The sequence below is a fragment of the Hippoglossus stenolepis genome, chromosome 16 (assembly GCF_022539355.2).
Source record: "Hippoglossus stenolepis isolate QCI-W04-F060 chromosome 16, HSTE1.2, whole genome shotgun sequence".
NCBI lineage: Eukaryota > Metazoa > Chordata > Actinopteri > Pleuronectiformes > Pleuronectidae > Hippoglossus > Hippoglossus stenolepis.
This window is the reverse complement of record NC_061498.1, coordinates 16,286,362-16,309,261: the sequence shown is the minus strand read 5'-3', so window position 1 is coordinate 16,309,261 and position 22,900 is coordinate 16,286,362. Positions and strand designations below refer to the sequence as shown.

At 41.4% G+C, this 22,900-nt stretch overlaps 1 protein-coding gene across 2 annotated transcripts in view; it reads left to right on the top strand.

Annotated features, from left to right (window-relative positions):
* Positions 1 to 494: 494 nt before the first annotated feature.
* LOC118123507 (speckle type BTB/POZ protein) overlaps positions 495 to 22,900 on the top strand; it is a 97,300-nt gene continuing 74,894 nt past the window's right edge. Inside the window, exons 1-2 of one of the 2 annotated variants that reach the window (XM_035180931.2) lie at positions 495 to 574; positions 21,220 to 21,357. The gene's annotated coding sequence lies outside the window, so the exon portion shown is untranslated. The remainder of the gene's footprint in view (positions 575 to 21,219; positions 21,358 to 22,900) is intronic. The other variant, XM_035180932.2, reaches the window with a different exon arrangement.

Below are 22,900 nucleotides of genomic sequence, written 5' to 3'. Positions count from 1 at the left end.
AAGCAAGACAGACAGAAAGAAAAATGATCAAAACGTTAAAAGGGCTAAAATATTGTATCAACATTTTTGTTTTAGAGTCAGTGCATCTCTTCCTGTGAATGTGGACTTTTTCCACTAATAATAATAATACATTTTTATCTAACTCATCAATGTCAAAACATAGAGAAAAAAAATCCTTATCCTGACACTTCTTTGTTTGTCCAGTTTGTATCCTTGTAACATAGATACCCAACCAGACCTAAAACATTCATATATTGTTTCATCCACCAGTGCACAGAAGTTAATAGGGATATTAAATATTGACGCAAAATCAGTCACGTCTTTTTTGCTGCTCATGTTCGATGCAGCGTGAAAAAGAAAAGTGTCTCTGACATGATTACCGAGACAAAATCAGTCACAGACTCCCAGTGAGAGTCCTCCTCCTCAGAGACTCTACCTGCTCCACAATCAAAACAATCCCAGCATGGCCACACGCCTGTGACGCGCCCGTAAACGTCACAGGCTCACCCGGAAGTGCGGTGACAGCACTTGTCAAAGATCCTCCAACGCTTCCGTGGAACTACGAAAACAAAAGGTGAGTTTCACCGCTTTAGAACAGCCTCTTCCTACACTGGTTCCCTGTGCGTCACAATACATCACCGGCATTGACGCATGTCGTAAGTTTGGCCGTGATTTAACGCTCGCAGCACTTTTACACGGCGTAAACATTAGCCGCTAGCTGGCTAATGTTAGCAGGTGAATAAGGGTGCGGGTTGTGTATTTGTGCTGCGGGGGTTTGTGAAGGACTTCCCGGCTGCTTTTTGTCATTTTGCCGCGTCTTGCCGCTGCATGGATGCGGACGTCACATCAGCGGGCAAATTTCACTCATGCAAAATAATGAGCCCACTCGTAGAACACGTTTTGCGCTGAATCGTTCGGCTCAGTCTGCGAATCCTGCCAAATAGTGACCCCCCCGGCTGCAGTTTGCTCCTCCTGTGTTGCATCTCCATGCTCAGCGCAGGACAGCAGCACTGTACACTGAGAAGCCCTGCTCATCAGACTAAGGGAGTCCGAACTGAGAGGCCACTGCCATGTAGAGAGACGTGACCACGATACCAGTGCAACAAGTCGTCATAAAGTGGCTTCGAGACTGATGAATTGGGTTTATTTTCTTCAATCAGAGAATATTGACTCGGTTTCATACATGGCCCCTTTTTCTGTCATCAGGGTGAATATTGTGATTTAACTCAACAATTACGACGCTTTAAAGTCTTAATTGAATAAACAGCAAGACAAGGGCTGCCAGCAAAGATTATTTTCATTATCGATTAATCTGCAGATTGTTCTCTCCACTGATTGTTTAGTCTATATGATGTCAGAGGACGGCACAAAACCTCTTCGATCAAAGTTCCTCAGTCGGAGCAGACGCAGTCCCCCGAGGAGGACGGTGAGATGGGGAAGTTTGAGAAAAAAGCCTTTGAGTTTATTTTTGTTATCAAGGGATTTTCACACTGAACTTTGCATGCCTTGTTTTGTCCGATCAACCATTCAAAAATCAAAACCAAGCGGTATAAACCAGAGAGAAGCAGCCAATCCTCACACTGGAGAAGCTGGTGTTCTTAAATCGAATGATTAATCGATGATCAAAAGTTTTAAAGATACATTTTCTGTCAGTCAAATAATTGATTCGATTGTTGCAGGTCTATATTAGATACACTTGCTCCGAGCACATCTGCGACAGAAGGCATGGGATGGAAACCTTGTGGAGTATGTGGGGCTGATTGGATGTTGAGGAACAGACTGGTGTGTAATAACAATAGCAGTGGGTTAGAAAATCCTCATGGGGCAATACAGACATGTTGTCCTTGGCCTGACACCTGATTTCATAAAGTAGGGCGTGAGGAAGTGTTGTATTGTGAAAATCGAAAGATTGAAAGATTGAAAGTTTTTTTTTTTTTCAGGAGTTTAAAAAACAATTGTTCATTCTAACAGAAAACAACTTTCCTATAAATGAATGTTTTTCTTGTTTGGAGCAGGAGTGTCAATCAATAGAAGTTGTTATTTATATGTCATGTCATTATGTGGGATTGAACATTTTATGATATGACAAGAAAACTAAAATTCATTTATTTCTACTTCTTGAGCTTAAAGAATCAGTTGAATTCATTCTTTGTTAATTGTCAGGAAATTAAAAAGCAGCTATTTTAGTAATTAAATAATTGACAAGTCATGTTTCTTCTTCTCAAAATGAGAGTTTGCTGCATTTAGTTGTCTTGAGCTAAATAACACATTATCTTCTGCTCTGTTATAATAATCATAATAATAATAATTATGACAATATTTTATACAGCCTTACGACAACGTGACAACACTATTTACAGAACAAGTTCAAAGTAACACAAGATCAACTAATCAGCAATTAGTTTTATACTGTTGGTTGGACAAAGGGAGACATTTGAACACACGCACCACTTTGGATTGTTGTGTTGACATTTTATAGACAAAGCAATTTATTGATTAATGAAGAAAAGTATCAACCTGGTTAATCATTATTAACTTTTTGTTGCAGTCCTAATTGACGGCTTGATAATGAGAAAAAGATTGCATTGACAAAACACATAGAGCCAAGTCATGAACAATTGACTAATTACCTATTTGGTAAATTGTAAAAATAAATCATGATGACTTAATAATAATGAAATAATCATGAATAAATATATAACTGTTAAAAAAACACAGTTAAATGCTTCTCAATTCTTATTTGTGGTGACTAATGAGGAGCAAGTTGGTGGAGTAGCTGTCTCAGTTGGTTTGTTCCACAGTGTTTTTCCACCCAGCTGTGCTGGAACTGTATGCATGAGTAGAGAGGCAAGTGGGAGCTCAGAAATGCTTTGAATGGGAGTCTTGTTTGATTCATAACAGTCAATGGGTGAAAAATATTTGAATCTCAAAGATAACTTGTAGACTGGCTTTGTATTTTTAGCATTTTACTGTTCCTCTCCTACTGTCAATCCCATTCTTTACATATCTGTCGGTAAAATGAGTTATGCTGGTGTAAATGTTCCTGGAAATATGTGTGAAAGTGTTTTTAAAAGGCTGCTGCTCATCGGGGAAAAAAAACTCCATTCTGCTGTTTTCAGATAGTATTTGACTTCATTTTACAGTTTTACTGCTGCAGTTGTCTCAGTCACTTCAGCACAGTGTAAAAAATGTCCCTCGCCTGCACTCAATGAGAAAAGGATGAGATGTAATGTCACTATGTGGTGTAAATAATAAAGAAACACAGACTAGAGTAATTATTGACTGTGTCAAAGTTGAACACAAACACAATGTGGTCGCAATATGAAATGGATGCCCCCATCCTCATCTATCTACCGATCTAAGGGTCAGGGTTGTTGCAGGAGGTTGATCTGTATTAACTATACGAAGCATTCAGTGACCCTTATATGAAGGTCTGTGATGCTACTGCTGAGCACACAGACTGTCGTATAAAGATGAACGACGTGTCTTCACTTCCTCCCACTATCCAGAAATGAAACCAAACTATCTCAGATACAAACGCTGACATCTTGTGCATTTGGAGCCAGAGTCTGTGCTGTAGTGACGGGGGATGGAGCTGCAGGAACAAGGTGTAGCCGATACTTGCGTGTGACCAATCAGTCTCGGCTGTTGACGCCTGATTTCGTCTTTATAGAATTAAATAACAAGCCATAACAAAGTTACTGGACATACGTCAGTGTGATAAGAACTACCTAAAATCACAAAAACCATCTCAAAGAAAAGTTTATTTGATGTGTAGAAAACCACCAGGGGGTGATGGAGACACTTTAGCTTCATTTAAGGCGAGCTGTCATGGCGTCCACGGTAATACAGTCTATGATTGAACATGGCTCACTGATAACAGAGCCATCATTATTTGTATCAAATACTCTGCTGTGCTCTTCCTGCTGTGACACATCCAATTGTCTGAAAAAGAACAGTACAGAAACAATCACATGCATTCAAAGGTATGTGTCAATCATATAGATGTATGCAACTGACATGTACTACTATCTCATTTATTATTATATTAATTAGTATCGCAAATACTATATATGCTACTATATTTTATACCCCCCCCAATAGATTTCTTCCAGAATATTATTATTTCTTTCAGAAGTTTGAAGTACAAATAGCTGATTAAATTTCACTTTGTGAGCAGCCCTGCCAGCCTTTCTTCTGTCAGCATACTTAGTTTCAGTCCAGTTCTTTTTTTTATCTGTACCTGTTCCAAATGCAGTAAAAAAAAAACTAATTTAGCTGCAGCATGTCAAGCATTGCATTTTTAATAATTGTCCCTAGAATTTGCAAATCCATTTAATTTTACTGCAGGGCTATTTGGTTTGTAAAGAAAGGAAGAGAGGTGTCTTGGATAAAACGCTCCTGGCTTAGCTGGACAACAACCAATACATCCTCACTCTCTGCTCTTCCTTAAACGTCCAGTGGACATCTGGTGGCTGGCTGAGTGTTGGTGGCAAAACCACATTGCGATCCCAAGCCCTAATTGGTTGAATTGAAAAACACAAAATTATCTTTTTGGTGAGGGGAGAAAAAAGCTGTTCAGATGAACCACCCAAATGAATTCTGTGTGAGGATCTGTGACACGTGTGCTGTTAACACGATCAGTTTGAAGGGGACAGGCCAGATGCTTAGTTTCATATTGCTGAGCTGTGTGCATCAGAAACGGTTATTAGACAGGTGGCCTTTCCTTCCACTTCCACCTGGCAGCTGGCAGATACACTTTTTACTTTGTTTATGGGAGTGTGTGTGGAGTGCAATGAGACCACTTGTCTTGATTTAACAGCGCTTCCCTCGCCTGGCTGCTTGTATTCTTCTTAAACACCAGTCAAATTTAAACTCTTACACTGATATGTGTCGAGCTGTCCCTCTTGTCGACTGTGTCCATTTAGCCCGGTGCTGTATATTAAACTATTCAACCGCTCTGTCGGATGTTCTTTACACACAAGTGCCCAGCTGCCCGGACCCCCACCCCCCACCCCCCTCGCCTCCCTCCGTCCCCCCCGCCCTTCACACCCTACAAGATGCAGCCATTTGGTTTATTTACGGGAGGTGCTTCTGTAACTGCTGGGAATAGGCCAAGAGCCAATCGAAACGCACAGTGGAGGCCAAGCTAATAGGATCTGACAGGAATGGAGTCGTAGTGGCCGCTCAGGCATCGTAAAGCTGTCGTCGTTTAAGGCCCTATATTTGTCGCTATTACCTGCTTGCCTCACCCTTTACATGGGTAATGACTTGTGAGGAAAAGTGCAGCCAGACTCCCGTGTTTCGCTGGGTGTTGTTAATCATCTTTGCCTATTTTAGCAACATTAAATGAGTATGGTTATGTCGGTTTGTCGAGGACACATGCCCCTGCATGTTCAGGGTATAACGCAGGTGGTTCCTTCCAGAAATTAACAACCAGCGCTGTTGCCGCTCGACCACAAGCACCAGGATCCTCACTTTCAAATGCACTAATAAGTAACTCGTGTAATGTCATTTAAACTGTGCAATACTTACTACTTGCAATATCTTTGTCCATACAATCCTTATATCTTTCTATGTGCATCCTGTTTTACTAGAGCCCATCGGATTTATACGTTGGCAGATAATATCGGCCAGTATGAGCTTTTCCCACACAGTATGGGTACCCGGTTTATGTTTACAAATATGAAAACTTTTATTTTACAGAATAACCTATTAAGAAAAGATCTGCATTTATTTATTTTCTCAATTTAAGTTCTATATATGTGGTTGTATTTGTGTTTTCTCTTATAGTTATTTATAATAAAGAATTTATGATTAAACAGTATCAAGCCTCAGTTACATTTCAAAGATTTGACTATGACATCTTGGACTCATTGCCATATATTATTACTATTTCAATATTTCCTTATTTTTAAATTGCATGTTTACTTATTTAGTACTGTTGTATTGATGGAAATTGATTGAATGTGAAGATTAGAAATAAACTGTAAAGTGAATTTCATCAAACAAAATATTTCTGCACTGCACCATTTCTCAGTTTGTCTCTGCCGCAGCCAGTTATCCATGTACAGTATTTGTTTACAGTCATATTATCATTTGTGTCTGAGCTTTGTTGATGGCGCCACAGGGAGAGATGTCAAGATGAGCGGATCTGTTCTGTGGTGTCTGAGTGGAAAATGCATCAGCAGTTAGTATATCAAATACTAGTTAGAAAGGAGGGAGCATTTGGAAATTGTTCACTCGTCAGAAATCCATTGTAGAATCCAAATGAATGGATCCCATCTGATGAGCCTGATTCACACGATATACGTCTATTCCCCCTAAAACTTGGCTCGTCACTGTGGCCGGTTTGTCTCCTGAGCTGCGTCGGTGGATCGAATCCAAGAAGAGTTGGCCGATGGCATCACAGCCCACAGCGTTTGCATTTCTGTCTTTGGCTTTGAGGGATGTTTACAACTTCATAAATCTGCACTGATAAATGTTTGAAGCTGAATTCCACTCTAAGGGTCAAATCTAAAATTAGAGCAAATCATATAAGAACTACTCATTCACACGGACTGACCCACAGTTTAATACTTAATGCTTATTTAATAGCTTTGAAACCATGAGTAGTTAAGCCCTTGATATTGACACTGACAGTACACGATGTAGTTTTAGAGTCTAAAAAATGTAAGAGGGCCTGAATGCAGTCTGAGAACAGGAAATGTGAAGAGAAGCGATTTGCATTTTGTACTTCATTGCGGTGAGAATGTTTTAAAGCACCGATTTTCCATCCTCAAGTGTTACCTCCAAGAATCTGCCTTTGTGCAGGCCTACCGAGACATAATCGATGTAGGCAGAGGCTCTCTCAAAAATGTCTCTGATTGGGCCTTTTTATAGAGGCAGCACGAGAAGAAGCTCATTTCTCACATAGCTGATCACTTGTGGGGGAAGGAAACAAGTATCGCATTAGTTTGCATGAGAGAAGGAAAATTGAAATATGGATTGGGGTCGCAAATGCCTGCCAGTGCTATTGGCTGTTTTGGATGTGGAGGATGAAATGTATTTTCTGTGTCTATGTGAGTGTCAGCGTGTGACTGATGCAGACAGTGCCGGCATCGAATGGTTTTCCAACGTTCCTGCACGGAGCTATTTTCCAATAACAAGTTGGGAGCTGCAGTGACACAGATGAAGTGAATGTTTTAAGAGGAGAAGTAATCTTAAAGACAAGCCGAGCCATTCCTCACTCGAGTACGTCATCGTCTGCCTCCCCCTACATCACTGCTTCTGTCTTAGAGCCAGACATGAGCCGGCTCTCTTGCCATCTGCCATTTAGATGTATTTAAATCATGCATGCATGCTGAGTTTGGACCTGTGATTTGAACTGGTCAAGTCCCTGGTCTGCGCCAGGCTGCTCAGCACAACGTGTGACCCACGGAAGCCATCTGAATATGAATTAATGACAACACAGTTGGATAGAAGTGTCACTGCCCAAAAGTCAGATCCAAATTTGCTGATATTATCTGGCATTTATGCCTGGAATATGTTGACCCATCCAAATGGTTTGATTACCAAATTCAGCTCTGTCGAGGCTGAAAGATTGTCTGATTTGGCATTTGAGAAGGATATCATTTTTATGTAAAATGTTGAAAGCAAAACCAGGGTTAGTGTGTTTAGAATATTGATAAAGTGTACAGGAAGAAAAGCCATGAAGCCAGAAACTGTGGTTTAAATGTTAAATGAGATGAAAATAACAATAACATCCTCAATTTGGATCTAACTGAACTTATTTACTCATTTATATGCATAGTTGTTGCATGCAGATTGTAAATTGATATTGCTAACAGTGTTTATCCGAGCTTGACTGCTTCTGGGGGGGTCCTCATGTTTTTTCATTTTGTTGTTGTGTACAGATGCAAATTGGACAGTTTGTGGTGTGAGTGGTAAAAGACTGTATGAAGTTGATTTAAGTGCACATTTTATTTACTTTAGCACCTAACCTAATTAATATCAGTCTTGTAGAGGTTATGTATTTCCTTTCCGACAGCTAGGTCAAAGCCAGTCCTCCGGTGCTTGTGGAGGCGGGGTGCAGATGTAACAGCAGGAGAGCTGCTGGTGCTCTGGCCAGCAGAGCTGCTAACTTCCTCGCCACTTTCGCCAGATTGCTGTTATATTTTGAACTCACTTTCAGATGTGTGGGGTTTGACGTCCGTCCATCTTTGGTTTGAAGAGTGATTTGTTACATTTGTTGGAAAGCTTTATTTAACTTAACATTAGGAGTTCTCAACCTGTCTCTCCTCTCTGAACCGCGTGTGGGAAAGGGCAAGCGCACGCATGCACGCACGCATGCACACACACACTGGAAGTGAGAGCAGAGGAAAGGAGAGAATCACAACCGTAAATGACAGTAAAACACAGTCTAGACTTTTAGATCGGAAATGACCGCACATTTGTCAATTTGCCAATTAATTGATTATTTGATTGACAATAAATGACTGAAACAATTAAGACAATTACCTAGTTGCTTTGATCAATTTTAATCCCTAACCCGTGTCAGTATTTGCTGGTTTTCTCAGGCTTTAATAGAATTGCATGGGATTTATGTGAATTTGAATATTTCAGCTTGGCTGCTTTTGACTTGTAATTGGCAATTTCACTATTTTTTGATATTTTATTTAACAAACGGTTAATAAATTAGTCAAGAGAATAATGTAGAGTTTAATCAAGTATGAAAATAATTGTTCATTATCGCTGTAAATAATAATAAAGTTGAAACTTTTTTTCTATGCCACACACAAAAAACAGCACCAGAGTTGTTGCTGACTGAAGCAAAAATAAAGAGCAGACAATGTAAAAAATAGTGAAAACATTGAAATGCATCTAAAAAGAGTAGTAAGTAGCTGCATTATTCAATTTGTGCAGAGAAAGATTTACTTTGTTATATTTAAATATGATATCTGTAGCTGCCCTCCCAGTGATTCATGTTACCAGTGGATGAAACTTAGAATGACCTTGTCCCAGACCAACTGAAGTAATGCCGTAGGTCACTTGTGAGGGATTTGAATGGTGGTCTAATGAAGTTCACAGATAAGGACGAGTCCACCACTCTCACTACTGAACATAAACATTCATGTTTCCCTTTAACAGAGATTGGAAAAGCAGTGTCAAGGGTAGGGGACTGGCAAAGAGAGAGGACAGACGGAGGCGGAGGACGAGTCTGAACCGTGGCTGTGAAATCAATAGTTCATACCGTTCTGAAATTGAAGTTTTTTTTTTTTTTGTCCGAAAGTGTGTGTGGAAGCTGGAATATGAAATAGCTTTGGTGAAGGCCCCTCATGTAAGCAGCAGTATTGATTTCCAGAGACCTGGTCCAATTATGGTTGCGTGTTTTTTTTTGTCCATGCCCTTTAAAGGACCAGAGTGACTCTGGTGGGGCAAAATATTTGGACATCGTCCAACTTCACCTCATGTCCTCCTCTGCTAGTGTCCGAATGTCTGTGTCACCACAACCACGGACAAAAAGTCAAGGAAATGGAGTCCGCTGCTTCTACACTTTCCAGGGTCTCTCTGAGGACACAGCTGCAGGATGGGAGATTTCCCCTGTTGGCAGTTCCTGTTAAGAGATTCACTGGCATTACAACATAAAGAGAAAATAATCCCCTCTCTATGTTTGGTTGTATCTGTCCGTGTGTGTGTCTGTTGGCAAGTGGCTCAGAGAGAAAGAGTCTGACTGACTGGACTGACAGACTCAGTATCTGCGTACTAGACAGCCGGGCTTTGTACGGCTGCACGTGCGGGTTTGTTTTGTTGCTGAACAAAGACGGAGGTTGCACGAATGCCTGTACAGCTGCAGCTTGTGTTGAGGTGCATTTTCACATATCTCAAACAGTTCAGCTGTTATTGTGAACAGCCCGACATTAAGCAGCGAAATTGCAGCTGTTTTAAAGCTTTTATTGCTGGTGCTTTTGTTGGGTAAAATGGCCTGTAATTCTCTGCCTGCGCTCCCGCTGTGCTGTCCCTGCTGCTGACGCTGCTTTCATACTGCCCTAGTCTGGCTTCATAAGGAAAAGTGGCAGGAGTTTATCAGCTCCCGGAACAATATGGAACATTCCCCCTCTTCACTCTTGAGACTCAAAAAAGTTTGCTGGCAGTGAAAAGAAGGCTTTGCCTCTTACTCTGTTTCTCTTCCCCTTTGCTTCCTCTACAATCACCATGTGTCCCATCTCTTCTTCCCCCTTCCTCTCCCTCCCTCAACTCTCATTCTCTCTCCAAGTAAGGGGAGTCTCATGCAATATGCCGTGTTCCCCCACTTGAGTGCTAATGAGGCATATGAATATTCATGAAGAGGAGGCTGACATCGCTGGATAGCAATTGTGTAGAGGGTGTTTGTGTGCACTGGGACTGTGGTGGCCACATTTCTGAGGGATCTGTTTTGCAGTGAATAGACATCAGGAGACTCTGGGCCTCTCTGCTAATGATGCAGATGTGCATCCCTGAGTTTTGTTTTGGTCGTTTTGATTGTGTATGACCCCTTCCCAAGGCCTGGCCTCTCTCCCTAATGGCTGCTGGAGGAGCCGAAGTCTAGCCTCCAGCTGCTGTGGAGGACAGCCAGGGAGAGCAGGACTGAGGAGAGGAGCAGCAGTCTGCCCTCCTTCTCCTCCTCCTCTTCCTCCCTGTGGTCCTGGCTTGTGACAAACAGATGCCATGGACCATCTCTCTGGGGATCATCTTCATCTTTTTTATTTTACCCTTCTCTCTTTCTTGCCACCCCTCTTCATCTTTTCATTTTCTCTGGCTCCTGAATTTCTCTTTCCTGGAACATATTGTGCTGTGATGTCTGGAGCTGTCAGCACTATGTTTTGAAGGACATATGAGGAAGCACGTGGCCTTTTTTCAGCAGCAAAAAGCTGTGTGATATGTGCCCATCATGTCTCATGTATTGCCATTTCCTCCTGTGCTCTCGCTCCCCCTTTCTTGCCGCACTTTTTCATCGTCAGCTTTGTTCTTCTCTTCAGATTCCTGTCCAGCAGTTCCTGTTGTAATCTCTCACTTTCTCTTTTCCCTCTTTTCTCTTTTGCTCGGCATCCTCTCATTTGCATTTTCTCACTTACTTGTCTTTTTCTTCTCTTCCTTCTGTCATTAGCCTGCTCCCCTTTCCCTCTCTTTTCAGCCTTTACTCAATTTGTTTCCTCTCAGGCAAGCATTATACTTTTTGCATCTACGCAAGGGTCCAAGTGACGTAAATGTCATCATCAGAAGACCTACGCGCCACACTGTGCGTCCAATTTGTTGTGTCAACTCAGACCCATCCATGCTGGTCTGGACACACAAACACACAGCTACACTACGTTGGCACCAACTGTACATGGTCTGCACCAAGCGAATTACAAGCAGACATTAAGTACTATAATAAGAACAACTATGCGTCTCTGGTGTCCACAGTTGTCCATGTGCACATCAGCAAGGGAGAATAATTTAGCCCTAAGCTTTTCTCTTTCCTCCCTTCCTTCTCTGTGTACATATCCAACTCCTGTAGTCTACCTGAAAGAGCTCCTATGGTTCTCTAAAATCTTTTCTACATAAAATGATGCGTGTTCATGTCTGTTGCATACGGTGGAAATGTGTTTGTTTTTCTGTCTCATGCTGCTTTTGCTCTGCAACCTTTAATTTTAGAGAGGTGAGTCTTTTGGAGCTGTGGAGGAGGACATATAGTCCAAATTACTTTGTATGTGTACTGTTTGCCGGGGTCTATGACATCCACAGTCTACAATTATGTCTTAATTGTTGTTTTAATTATGTTAGAGCTGTCATAATCAAGTATTTCTCTCTACTTTCCAAACCTATTAAAAACCCACCTTGAGAGTCCACACATTCACTGTTGCAGTTTTCAGACATGCCCTGCGGAGGGTCTCCGGAGAATTGGTTCTGGACTTTCTCCGCAGTTTGCCTGTTACACAGGCACAATGCAGCGGCAAGTTCTCCGCTCAGATGTGTTTACAACAGCAGCAAATTCTCTGAAGGATTCAGGTGAGGTGTGGTACTGCAGGCAGAGGCAGGATGTAACGTATTAATTCTGCTGCGAAGATCACATGATTTTGTTTAAAGTACATCGACACCGGCATCACCACAAACTCTCTTCGTCAGTGTCTTCTACGTGTACGGCTCCGGTTTTTCACCTGGAGATATTATACCTTTTGTTTTTTCAATTTTGGGTCATTGATGTGTTAGAAGTGTCATCAAGCCCCCACTCGCTCGTGCTGAATCCAGTTGGGGATCTCCTGCTCTGTTCTCACATTGACTCCTATGGACTCTCTGTGGACTACAGGGGCCCAGTCAGATAGTGTCTGTCACTCGGACATTTGCGTTCACACATACACCTCCTCCGGAGAAACAGTGGACGATATCCGGAGTTCATTGCATGTCTGAAGGTAGCTTGTGTCATTCACAGTGCATACAGTGTGCTAGTATAGGTCACAAGCTAAGCTAACATAGCTGCTACAACATGCATGACTGAAGTTATAAATTAGTGAACAAACAGCAACAGGAGACTTAATACAGTCAGCACAAGGCTCAAAATATTGTTAGATTAACTTGATAGATGTGGATGATACTCTCTCCCATGGCAGTGGTTTGGCTTTGAAAAGACAGATGTTGCTTAAAAAAGGTCAATCTGACAAATATGTCATAAAAGATAGCTCTTGTTTCAACATCTGCAAACTAACCAAAATATGAAGAATATGAAAAGCAGAGCAAATTCACAGGTAGAGAGAGATTTTTGAAACATTGCCTGGCCAAAAACAATTTCAGTCAAACGGCTCTGCCTAAATTGTATGATTCATGTCACCAAACAATCAATATCTTAAGATTCAGCACCTTTTTGAAGGATGCAAAATACCATCTACTTATCATTATATACCAGATATCCAGATATCATTTTTCGTCACTATCGTCACACCCCTATACTGTGACATAATAAAGGCCCTTCTGCTCATTTGTGCTCTTGGCGTCCCTGTGTTCATGAAATCGGTGACAGTGCCACTTTATATTGTCAGTTCCAGTCTAGCAGGTGTCCATGCTGATTCTCATGCACACACATGCTTCCTGCAGGCGGGGAAAGGGTGGAGGCTGGCCAATTTATCCGCGCTCTGACTGTAAGGCTACAGGGAGCCCTCCGTCTTCATCAGTTCACTCAGCAGATAGGTACCCCCAGTCACTGCTACTAGACTTACCTCATGCGTCTCCATTACACGTTAATAACAAAGAGGTGAGGATTGACTAGAATTGGCGCAGGGCTCTGCTGGAAGCACAGGTGAAACGGGTTCAAATGTATTTATTAACTAAAATGAGAAGCACCTTAGATTTATTAGTGTACCTCTGAGTGTTGTGCATGGCAGTTTACATATACTATATTATGATTGTAGTCATTTTTTATTAACTAATGGCATTAACATTAGTTTAATTGTACCTGTGGTATTTGCAGAAATTTACTCAATAGACGCTTTTAGACATGCACTAAAGTTTGGACATTTTTTCCGAAATTTTCTGGAGGGGTTGTATGTGAGAACGCAAATGTCCAAGTCAGTTGCTCCGGATATATTCCAGAACTTTTCGTTCCAGTCTGGACAATCTTAGAGTGAGCCCATGAAAAAAAACCAATAGGAAACTACCCAGAAAATTTACAGCGAGCAAGCGAGTATTGATTATCACACGACAGACACCGGAAGAATGCCGGAGCTTTTGGCGATAAGGGCTGACAAGTTGATGTGCTGTAAACAAAACACTATAAATGTATACGTCAGGTCCTGCCTCCTACATGGTCAACCCAGACACCACCCCTCGCCTGAATGTTCCTGTTATCGTAAACAAGACTGACCTCGACGATCTCCTGCTGTGTTCTTAATACGCGAAAAGGAAAACTTATTAAAACTTTCTTTATAACTATCAAAATGTATTCAATTGAGTTGATTTAAACAAGTAGTCTGCAGTTTGAAATTTCTTTTGTAATGGTCAGCGTATTTGACAAGGTTATGCGCAATAAGTTTTAATGCTGGTCAACTCTACTGTTTCTGTCCCATTATGTGATATCTCAGGGCCGTCCTGTAATAGCGAAGGGTGGTTGTCTGCTTCGTCTATCTGTCTGTCTCCGCTCTCAGTCTCTCTGCTGTCCTTGGCCCGCGTGCCCCATCGCTCTCTTTGGCCCGCTGATGATCAAAGCCCCTTTGAGGATGCCGAATGGGTCCAAAGATGAAAGTGATTTGATGATATTTGTGCGTCTTCAGAATCTTCACTTCTTGTGTGATTAGATGACAGCCGAATCAATTATCAGTGATTATGTTAGTGTCAAAGTCTTAAGAGGCTGGTTGAGCCCGAGTCCCGCTGCCTCTTCTTCCTCCTCCCCTTCCATCTTTGTCACAGTGTCGCTCAGACGCCCAACAGAAGCCACTCTGTGCTGATCCCCACTCAGAGCTCTGCTATTGCTGAGGGACAGATATAACCAACTCTCAGTTTACTCTTCCTCTTCAACAGTGGTGTGACAAAACAAGGAGGGTTTATTATGCCTGACAAAACTCTGCTATGTGGGGAGTCTGAGCCTGTGGTCTCAGACTTTTGGACTCAATATTTTCTCTACAGTGCAAAAGCTGCATAGCGATTACCCCTATCATGCTCTCGTGCGGATGTAGCCGTCAAAGCTGGCTTTGTGGACTTTATGTGTGCTTGGATTAAACACGATGCACATTGCTGCAGAAGGCTATTTGTATAAGAAATAAGAGAGCGCAGAGCCTTTACTACACCACACTTGCGTTAGCTGGTAATAGGAGAATTTGCTTTGCAAAAACTCTCCTCCACACTTTCCCATGTATCCTATCTCTTTCTCTCATGGGCTTTTCTCAGAATTACGCACTTGATACCCAGTGTGTGAGTATGTGTGTCTGGATTATTGCCAGTGTAACACATGGGGCAGTGAGGTGGCTCGTTAAAAACCCCTCTCAGCTGCAAGGTCACAGCTCTGGCTTTTGCACCTTTGCTTTGCTCCAGTGCTTCGTCACACACATGCTCGCACACGTTCTGGAGTTTTTAAGCATCGTGAAGCTGCAAATTTAGGCTCTAACACTTTCAAACACATTCACATACGCGCTACTAACTGTTTGCTTGGTGTCTTTGCAATTAATAAGTATCAGCTGCTCCATCATGTCCCCCAGCTCCTTTGTATTTACTCACATGCATGCTAGTGTTGAAACAGTATGGGTGGTTTCCATTTTGGCTCCAATTCCTATTTGCTTCAAGCTCCGACGCTAACATTACTCTGTCAGCAAATCCTCTTCTCTCCTTAACCTTTTTAAGCTTCACATCTTTTGCCAGTGCTGACAGCCATCACTGTTAAAATGTCAAACATATAACAAACATATTACTCTGGTAGTTTTGTTGGGACTGTTGAAGAACCAACAAAGTGGCTACTCTAGCTGTCTTGTTGAACTGTAATGGCTCGGGAGGGAGAGCGGCTTGTCTCTCAATCGGAAGGTCGGCAGTTTGATCCTCCCATCGGCATTTTGAAAGTGTCGTTGGGCCAGACACTGGACCCCAAGTTGCCCTTGACGGCTGTGCTAGCAGTGTCTGCATGGGATGTGTGAATGATAGATAAGCACTGTGTGAATAAGTTGAATGAAACTGCGGTGGTTGTTAAATTACCATTAAATTAGAAAAACAAAGTCTCTAGATATTTGATCTAGCTCATTGTACCAGGGAGCATTCTCTCATTAGCCATTCCTCTTTCATGAATATCATATCAACATTTTAATTCTGTCAGAACAACAATTATAAATTGGGATCACCAGCATTTGAAGCAAGTAACCCATTAAAAAAAAGTTGTGTAAAGTAATACGTTCGTCGCTGTTATTTTGCTGTGTCAGAAGCCACCTTCAGACACTGAAGTCTGGACCTTTTCTCCGACTCAGTTGCTCCAGACATTTTCCAGAAGATTTCCTGCCAGCCCCTCAGTGAAATTTCTTGAAAATGTCAGTGTGAGCCCATATGAGAATACAAGAGTAAAACTACCAGTAACTGACAGTGAGCGAGTGGGTGTGTTGATGGCGTTTCTTACATGTGACGGATGTGAAATCAGAAGAATCGCACGTAGAAGTTGCTGACGACGATGTCAACTTGATGAAACAAGATTTGAGAGCTTTTGGTGAAAAGGGCTGACAACAGTGTTAATGTACTATAGACAAAAACACAGCAGAATTTATACGTGTCACGTTCTGCCTCCTGCATGTTCTACCCAGGCGCCACCATTCACGCAAATGTTCCAGACTCGGACAATCCCCTGCTGCTATCTTCAAATATGAAAGGCAAACTCCAAACTCCAGTTAATGTCTGAAAAACAGCCAGATGCATGTTTCATTTTTTTCAGTTCATGATGAATGAAGTAAGCTACCACTAAAACCTGCAGTGTTTCTGCCCCCTCATCCAAAAGAAAGTGATCAGACATCTTGCTCTGGATAATTTACGGGAAAATGCGAAAAGAGATGAACCCTATTTAATTTGGTAAGAGATTTAAAAGGATTTGGATCAGAGAATAGGGTTTTGCACTGAATACAAATTTCATAAAATGCTGTCCATGTCCAACCACAACGCAGTTTGTCAGTTAGTCAAGTAGAAACATTATTGATCGTTTGTTTTAACTAATTTCTCAAGAAGAGACATAGACTTTGTGAGCTGGTGGAGACTTTTATTGACATTTTTCATGCTATCATAAGATTAATTTAAAAATAATGATTTGATTTACTGATTAAAAAACATTTGATAATAATGACAGATCCTCCACCCAAGCCAGCTGTTTACCAGAAATGAAAGCTTAAGTGTATAGCCTGTGTTCCTACATCAGCAGAACTCTGGAAATAAATCAAGGGTCAGGTTTGAAGTTTCCAGTTAGGATTAATTCAGCCGCTGTCCTTCTTTATTTGACAAGCCTCTGCTGTTGACAGGGGTGGACGTTTGTTTGAGGCTTTTAAGATCTAATGTGTCCGCCTGCTATCTAAGATTGTTTCTTTGCCTCACTCTCGACCCTTTCTGCCTCTCCGTCTGCCCACCCTCTCCTTCTATGTTATCCAGTGTTGAGTGGAGGTAAGGAGAGATAGTAATCTGCTGTAGCCTTGGCACTCTCTCGCACTCTGGTATCACTGAAGAAGATTGATGGCCCTCTTTCTGAAATGGCTGTTGTTTTGGATGGAGAGAGAAAAAGACGGAGGCAGAGAAGTGGATTTAGAATGACAAACTGAGCGAGGGAGGGCAGGTTATATTTGGGAGGGGAGAAGAGAAATGGAGGTAGGGAGAATGTTAGTTGTAAAAGATGGAGAAATGAAAGAGGAAATGTCACAGTGGAGGAGCTTGAGAGCTCATTAAATTTGGTTTGTATTTTATTGAGCGGGAGTGTGCATTCATCTGTGATTGATTTCAGACTCACACATCATTCTGTTTTCTGATGGACACGCGGGTTATGGAATTGGCTGCACGTAGTTTGCATGTCAGCAGGATTATATTTAAATGTCATGCTTTCCTCTCAGGATGCAAATGAGGCAGGGATGTGATGGAATGATTTTCTACATGCGTCTCTTGTTTCTGTTGCATTAAAATGCTGTAGCCTGTAGGCCGTTAAGGTATCAGGTATTCACTATAAGCAGTCAGTGCGGAATTGCTAGGGGGAATCAGCAGCTCTTTATCCTTCTTCATGATAGGTCTATTGCTCAGTGCCTGTGTGTGGGCAGCACTGGGTTGATTGGCTGTGATGACAATTATTCTCTTAATTGTGTCGGTTATTCTACCTCTGTGACTCTTTTTGAATATAGTCAAGTGCTTCGTGTAACCTCCTGGCGTTTTACTCCTTTCTACATATTGGACTTTTTAAGTCTGTGCAGGTTCTCGGACCGGTGAGACTGAAAGGAACAAGCCTTTCTTCGTCCTCCTTAATCCTCCCTTCTGTTGAGAGAAGAATTGGTTCTGGCATTCTTTTTTTTGGGGCTATCCCCATCTCATTTTGTCCCCCTCTGCCCTTTGCTTAATTTGCCTTGCATCCCTTTAGAGTGCCTCCTCTCGCCTCTGTTTCTTTAGTATTGTTTGAGTTGCTGTTCCACTCCTTTTTCCCTCTGTCTGTCTTGCTCTATGTTATCAGTCTATTGTACAGCCACCTATCCTTTATCCGCCTGCTTTCAATTCTCCCTGCTCTTGTCTTGTTGTTTCCCACATCCCTGTCTGGCAGCCCCATCCTCCTTTTCTATTCTGTTTTCCCTAGACAGACCACACCATCTCATGATGCTCAGACAGCACTGGGGTCAACCAGTCAGGTTTTGGTGGCATGACTAATGTCATCCATCTCTGTCGATAGTGACCACTTGAGACTACCGGAGTCAAAGGAGGAGAAAACAGCGTGAACGTAGAAGACAGGAAGGGCATGAAGGCCAAGTCCTGTCCTGCTTATCCAAACTCTTGATGGGCTCATTACAAGCTCCAGGTCATACCTCATTTCCTGTGGTCACAGTGATCACACCTCTGACCAGCATGAGTATTTGACAGAGAAATTGCTGAGCTGTAGTCTCCTGTTCGGCTGGTCAGTTGGTCGATAAACTCTCGTCTGACAAAATTCTTACTAGTCGGAGTTGGTCGAGTTTGGAACTGTGTCCTCCTGGTTGTGGTAATTTAAGGTTCTTTGAGCCCTGGTTTGGTCACCACCCTCCTCTGAGAGAAGAAATCTTGCTCCTTAGGTGCTAAATGTTCTGCTATGTTCACTAGCAAGTAGCTAACTTTGTCCATCCACCATTTGGTGCTTAGCAAGTTGTGGACAGTGAAGTATTAGAATGAAAACAGCTGGCCCAATGAAATAATTGCAAGTAATATTTTGTTTCATTATTTATCATATTTTCATTTAATTATAATAGGTAATGATTTTTTTTAGAGTTGTCTGTCTCTGAATGTGACACCTTCAAAAACCTTTTTTTTTTAAATTACAGCCCAAAACCCAAAGATATTCAGTTAATGGTAATATAAAAGAGGAAATACTCAGCAGGAAAAAGCTGGACCCAGTTTGATCTCTTGCTTCATTAATATATAAAAAAAATAATTGATCATTGAATCAGTTGGCAATTCTTTTTTTCTCACTACTTTCACAACCAAGAGCAGTTGTCTCATCACCACTTCTCTTCTTCTATCATTTTTCAGTTTTCTCTATAATCCTGGTAAAATAAGCTTCATTATTAATTCTGTAGTAGTGACAAATGAAATGGATCTTAAAACTTAGAGAAAAGGGGGATTACTGAAGTAACGTAGTCTCAACTTTTGTGTTAAATTAGAAAAATGGAAAGCAATTGAAAAAAATCCAAAATCGTTGTAAAGTAGGATGGTCAGTACTGAAAATGTTTCCTCAAACTTGGTCGGTATTAAAAAGATTTTGAAATGAGGCCTATTGATCTTGGTTGTGTCTGTTTAGTCTATTTTTAAGTTTGGAGTGCATGTCTGGTTGGATTCAAAGAGAATGATCACATATTCATTTCAGGTTAGCTATTGATCAAACCGCACTGGGCCCATACAGAGATCACAGAGTCAGACTAGCTCTTTGACATTTCTTTCAGGGCTCAACCTCTGCGTTTTTGCATCCGATTGACATTTTCGTGGTATGTATGTGTAAACATGCGGATCTTAAGATATTTCATTCATTCATGTTGATCATCAGTTGTCTCTCTAAGGTAAAAGCCCACAGGCAGGTTTAGTACTGGTCATGAATACAAAGAACCTCTGTGTGAAAGAGTGGTCTATTCTTTGCACAGTACATCATAGTGTTTAGTGTTTTAGTTCCACTGGGAATTTATTTCAATTCAAGGCAATTTGCGTCTCACATTTAGGTATCACAATAGTTTCAAGTCATTCATGCCTGTATTAAAACTCATAAATCTTTGAACTTTATAAGCTGGTATAAAACTGAAACTCGACTAAGGCAGCCTTTTCTAGTTTAAAGGTTTGTGTGTAGAATTTAGTGACATCTTTTGGTGAAGTGTCATGTTGCAGCTGAATACCTCTCACCTCATCCTCCCCTTCCAATCGTGAAAGAGAACCTGTGGGAGCCTTCAGTTGTCATACAAACTCAAAATGTGTTTAGTTTGTCCAGTCTGGGCTACTGTAAAAAAACATGGCGGCCTCAGTAGAGAGGACCTGCTCCCGATGTAAATATATAGTATCTAAATACAAAGGGTAAAGACGGGCAACAATTTGTACAATTTAGATCAAACACACTAGTGAAAACATCACTAGGATTATTTTATATTAAATTTCTGTCAATTGATCCCTTTCACCTAATTCATGTCAGGCATCTTTATGGATTGGCTTTATTATGAGCCCAAATAGTATCAGTGTGGTTTTTAAGCTTCAGACGTTGTTTTAACCATCCACAGACCTTTTTTTAGAATAATGGTTGACCAGACACAACCAGCTGCCCCCTGTGAAGTCCTGCTCATCTGTGGTTGGCTGGTGGAGTATGAGTAAGCGTCTACGGCCATGTTTATTTAGATAGAGGTGGTATCTGAAAGAGAATTAGACTTGGAGGATTTTAATGAGACTGTCAGAGCAGACTTCTACTCTGGAGATGACCGCCACCGTGGGTCTGCTCTGTCAGGTAGTTGGACTATTATTGGGTTGTGTGTGGGCCATTTACACATCACATTAACATGCAATGCCTATATCAGAATTATATCCACAACATTTTTTTTTACATTATTTAAGGGTCAGAGTATACACCCTTAAAAGTATCAAGGAAGCTTAAAACCTGCTTTGAATCTGCTTAGCACCATCATTTGATCTGTGGGAATGAGATCGCTTTCCTTCATGGATCTGTTTACACCTGTGACTTGGTTTTCTGTTTGGATACAGTCCAGATACTGTTTGTGTTTGGATTAGTGTTTTAATGGCGGTTGTTATTACATTGGGAGGGCCCCTCTCCCACTTTGTTCCGCCACGCTGTGTAAACCTCACTACAGTCCTCATAAAACATGTCTTTGTAATATCTTGTCAAACAGTTACATACAAACACACGGATAAACTCTATCTAAAAAAAATTCTGTATTCAAGTCTCCTACATAACAGATGTGCGCACAAACAGTCAACTTGACAAGGAGTCGCTTGCAAGAATATGATAAGGCACTGGCTCACACCCACTCTCGCAGTCTTGTTGATTCTTTCGGCTGTTTGCGTTTGCAGCTTGCCAAGAAGCTCCTGCTTTGGACCGACACGCAGTATAGTGACACACCTACAGATGCAGAGACCTGACGGACACAGTCCAGCTGGCTAGTCATGGCAGCGGCAAGCAGAACAGATGTGCGAGGGACTTTGATCTAGGTGAGTACCAAATAGGGTGAGGATCTTGGGCGAGGGAAGTGGGGGCATTGGTCTGTACCAATATTGGGAAATGCCAAGTGTGTGCAGGTCTTGGAAAAGTCTTCAAAAATGTTTTGAACCATGCTATTGAAACTCAAGGCCACAAAGTTACATCAATGAAATGTTTTATTTATTAAACTAACTTGTACCTACTTTATCTTAAATATTGTTGGTGCCATGTTTTCTGCACTGAATTGTCAGCCCACAAACAGTATACGGATCAGTATTATTATAAATCTACAGTTAATCAGATTTACATGTTTAATTAGGTTGGAGATGCTGTAATCCTTTGAATCCTGTATTCCCTAACTTGTCTTTGATAGTCTTCCAGACAGTTTTTTGTATCTATTTTTTTGCTCTGGAAGACATGCTGTTGAAAATGATTACTCAGTAAATTATGGTGCTTTTAGACATGCACTGAACTCTGGACTTTCTACTGATATTATCCGGAGGAGGCTGTGTGTGAGAACGCAAATGTCAGAGTCAGTTGCTCCGGTTATTCTCCTGCCAGCTCCCAAGTAAAATATCTGGAGAATTCAAAGCGATTAAGCGATTGATGATGTTTCGAACACAAAACAAAAAGAATACAAATATCTCAGGATTAAAAAGATGTGCATGTAGAAGATGCAGACGGATAAGTCACTTTGAAAGGAAAACGAGATTCAAGAGTTTTTTGATGATAAGAATCAATTCTGGTGTCGATGTGCTCTAAACAAAAAAAAACATGATTTCTGCAGCAGAATTTATACATCATGTTCTGCCCCCTGCATGCTCTACCTAGGTGCCACCCCTCCGCTTAATGTTCAGGAAGTTATCTCGTTGTTGTGAACACGTCTGACCCGGATATTCTCCTGCTGTGTATTTCATGTGAAAGGTATTCTCCAGAACTTTTTCCAGAGGTCATGTCTGAAAAAGGAGTTAATCATTTGTTCTCAAGCAAACTACATTTAGCTTTGCTTTTTAATAAAACCGCCAAACACAGAGCTCTCAGATGGCCAGGACTGAACCAAATAGTGGGTAAGAGGAACTGGATGGTGCAGAATGAGAAATAAGTCAGATGGTTTGAATAGAACACACAAACCTTCAAAAAGAGTGAAGGTGACAGAAGATCTAAAAGCTACCTGTGGAGGAATACCAAGTAGCTAAAAGAACAGAGGATGCAGAAGACAGTTGATCACGCTGGCAGCTGGGTATGAAGTTTCAGGTAGTATTCAGCTGTCATTTAAAAGTGGAAATCGCATACACTTATAATAAAAGAGTAAAAAGCGAGAAAAGGGGAAGACGATTTTTAAAGGGCAAATGAGGGCAGAGGTACAGAGTATGTGCTAACATGAGAGGCCAAAGAAGGAGAAGGATGAGAAAAAAAGAGAACACAATAAATCCTTCAGGGGAAATTATGTGGGCCTGTGTGTTTCATGCCTCCCCCCGAAACATCTATGTTAATTAGGTAATGTAAAACTAGCAAGAACAGCAAGACAGCAAGAAAAAAGCAAGGGCAAAAATC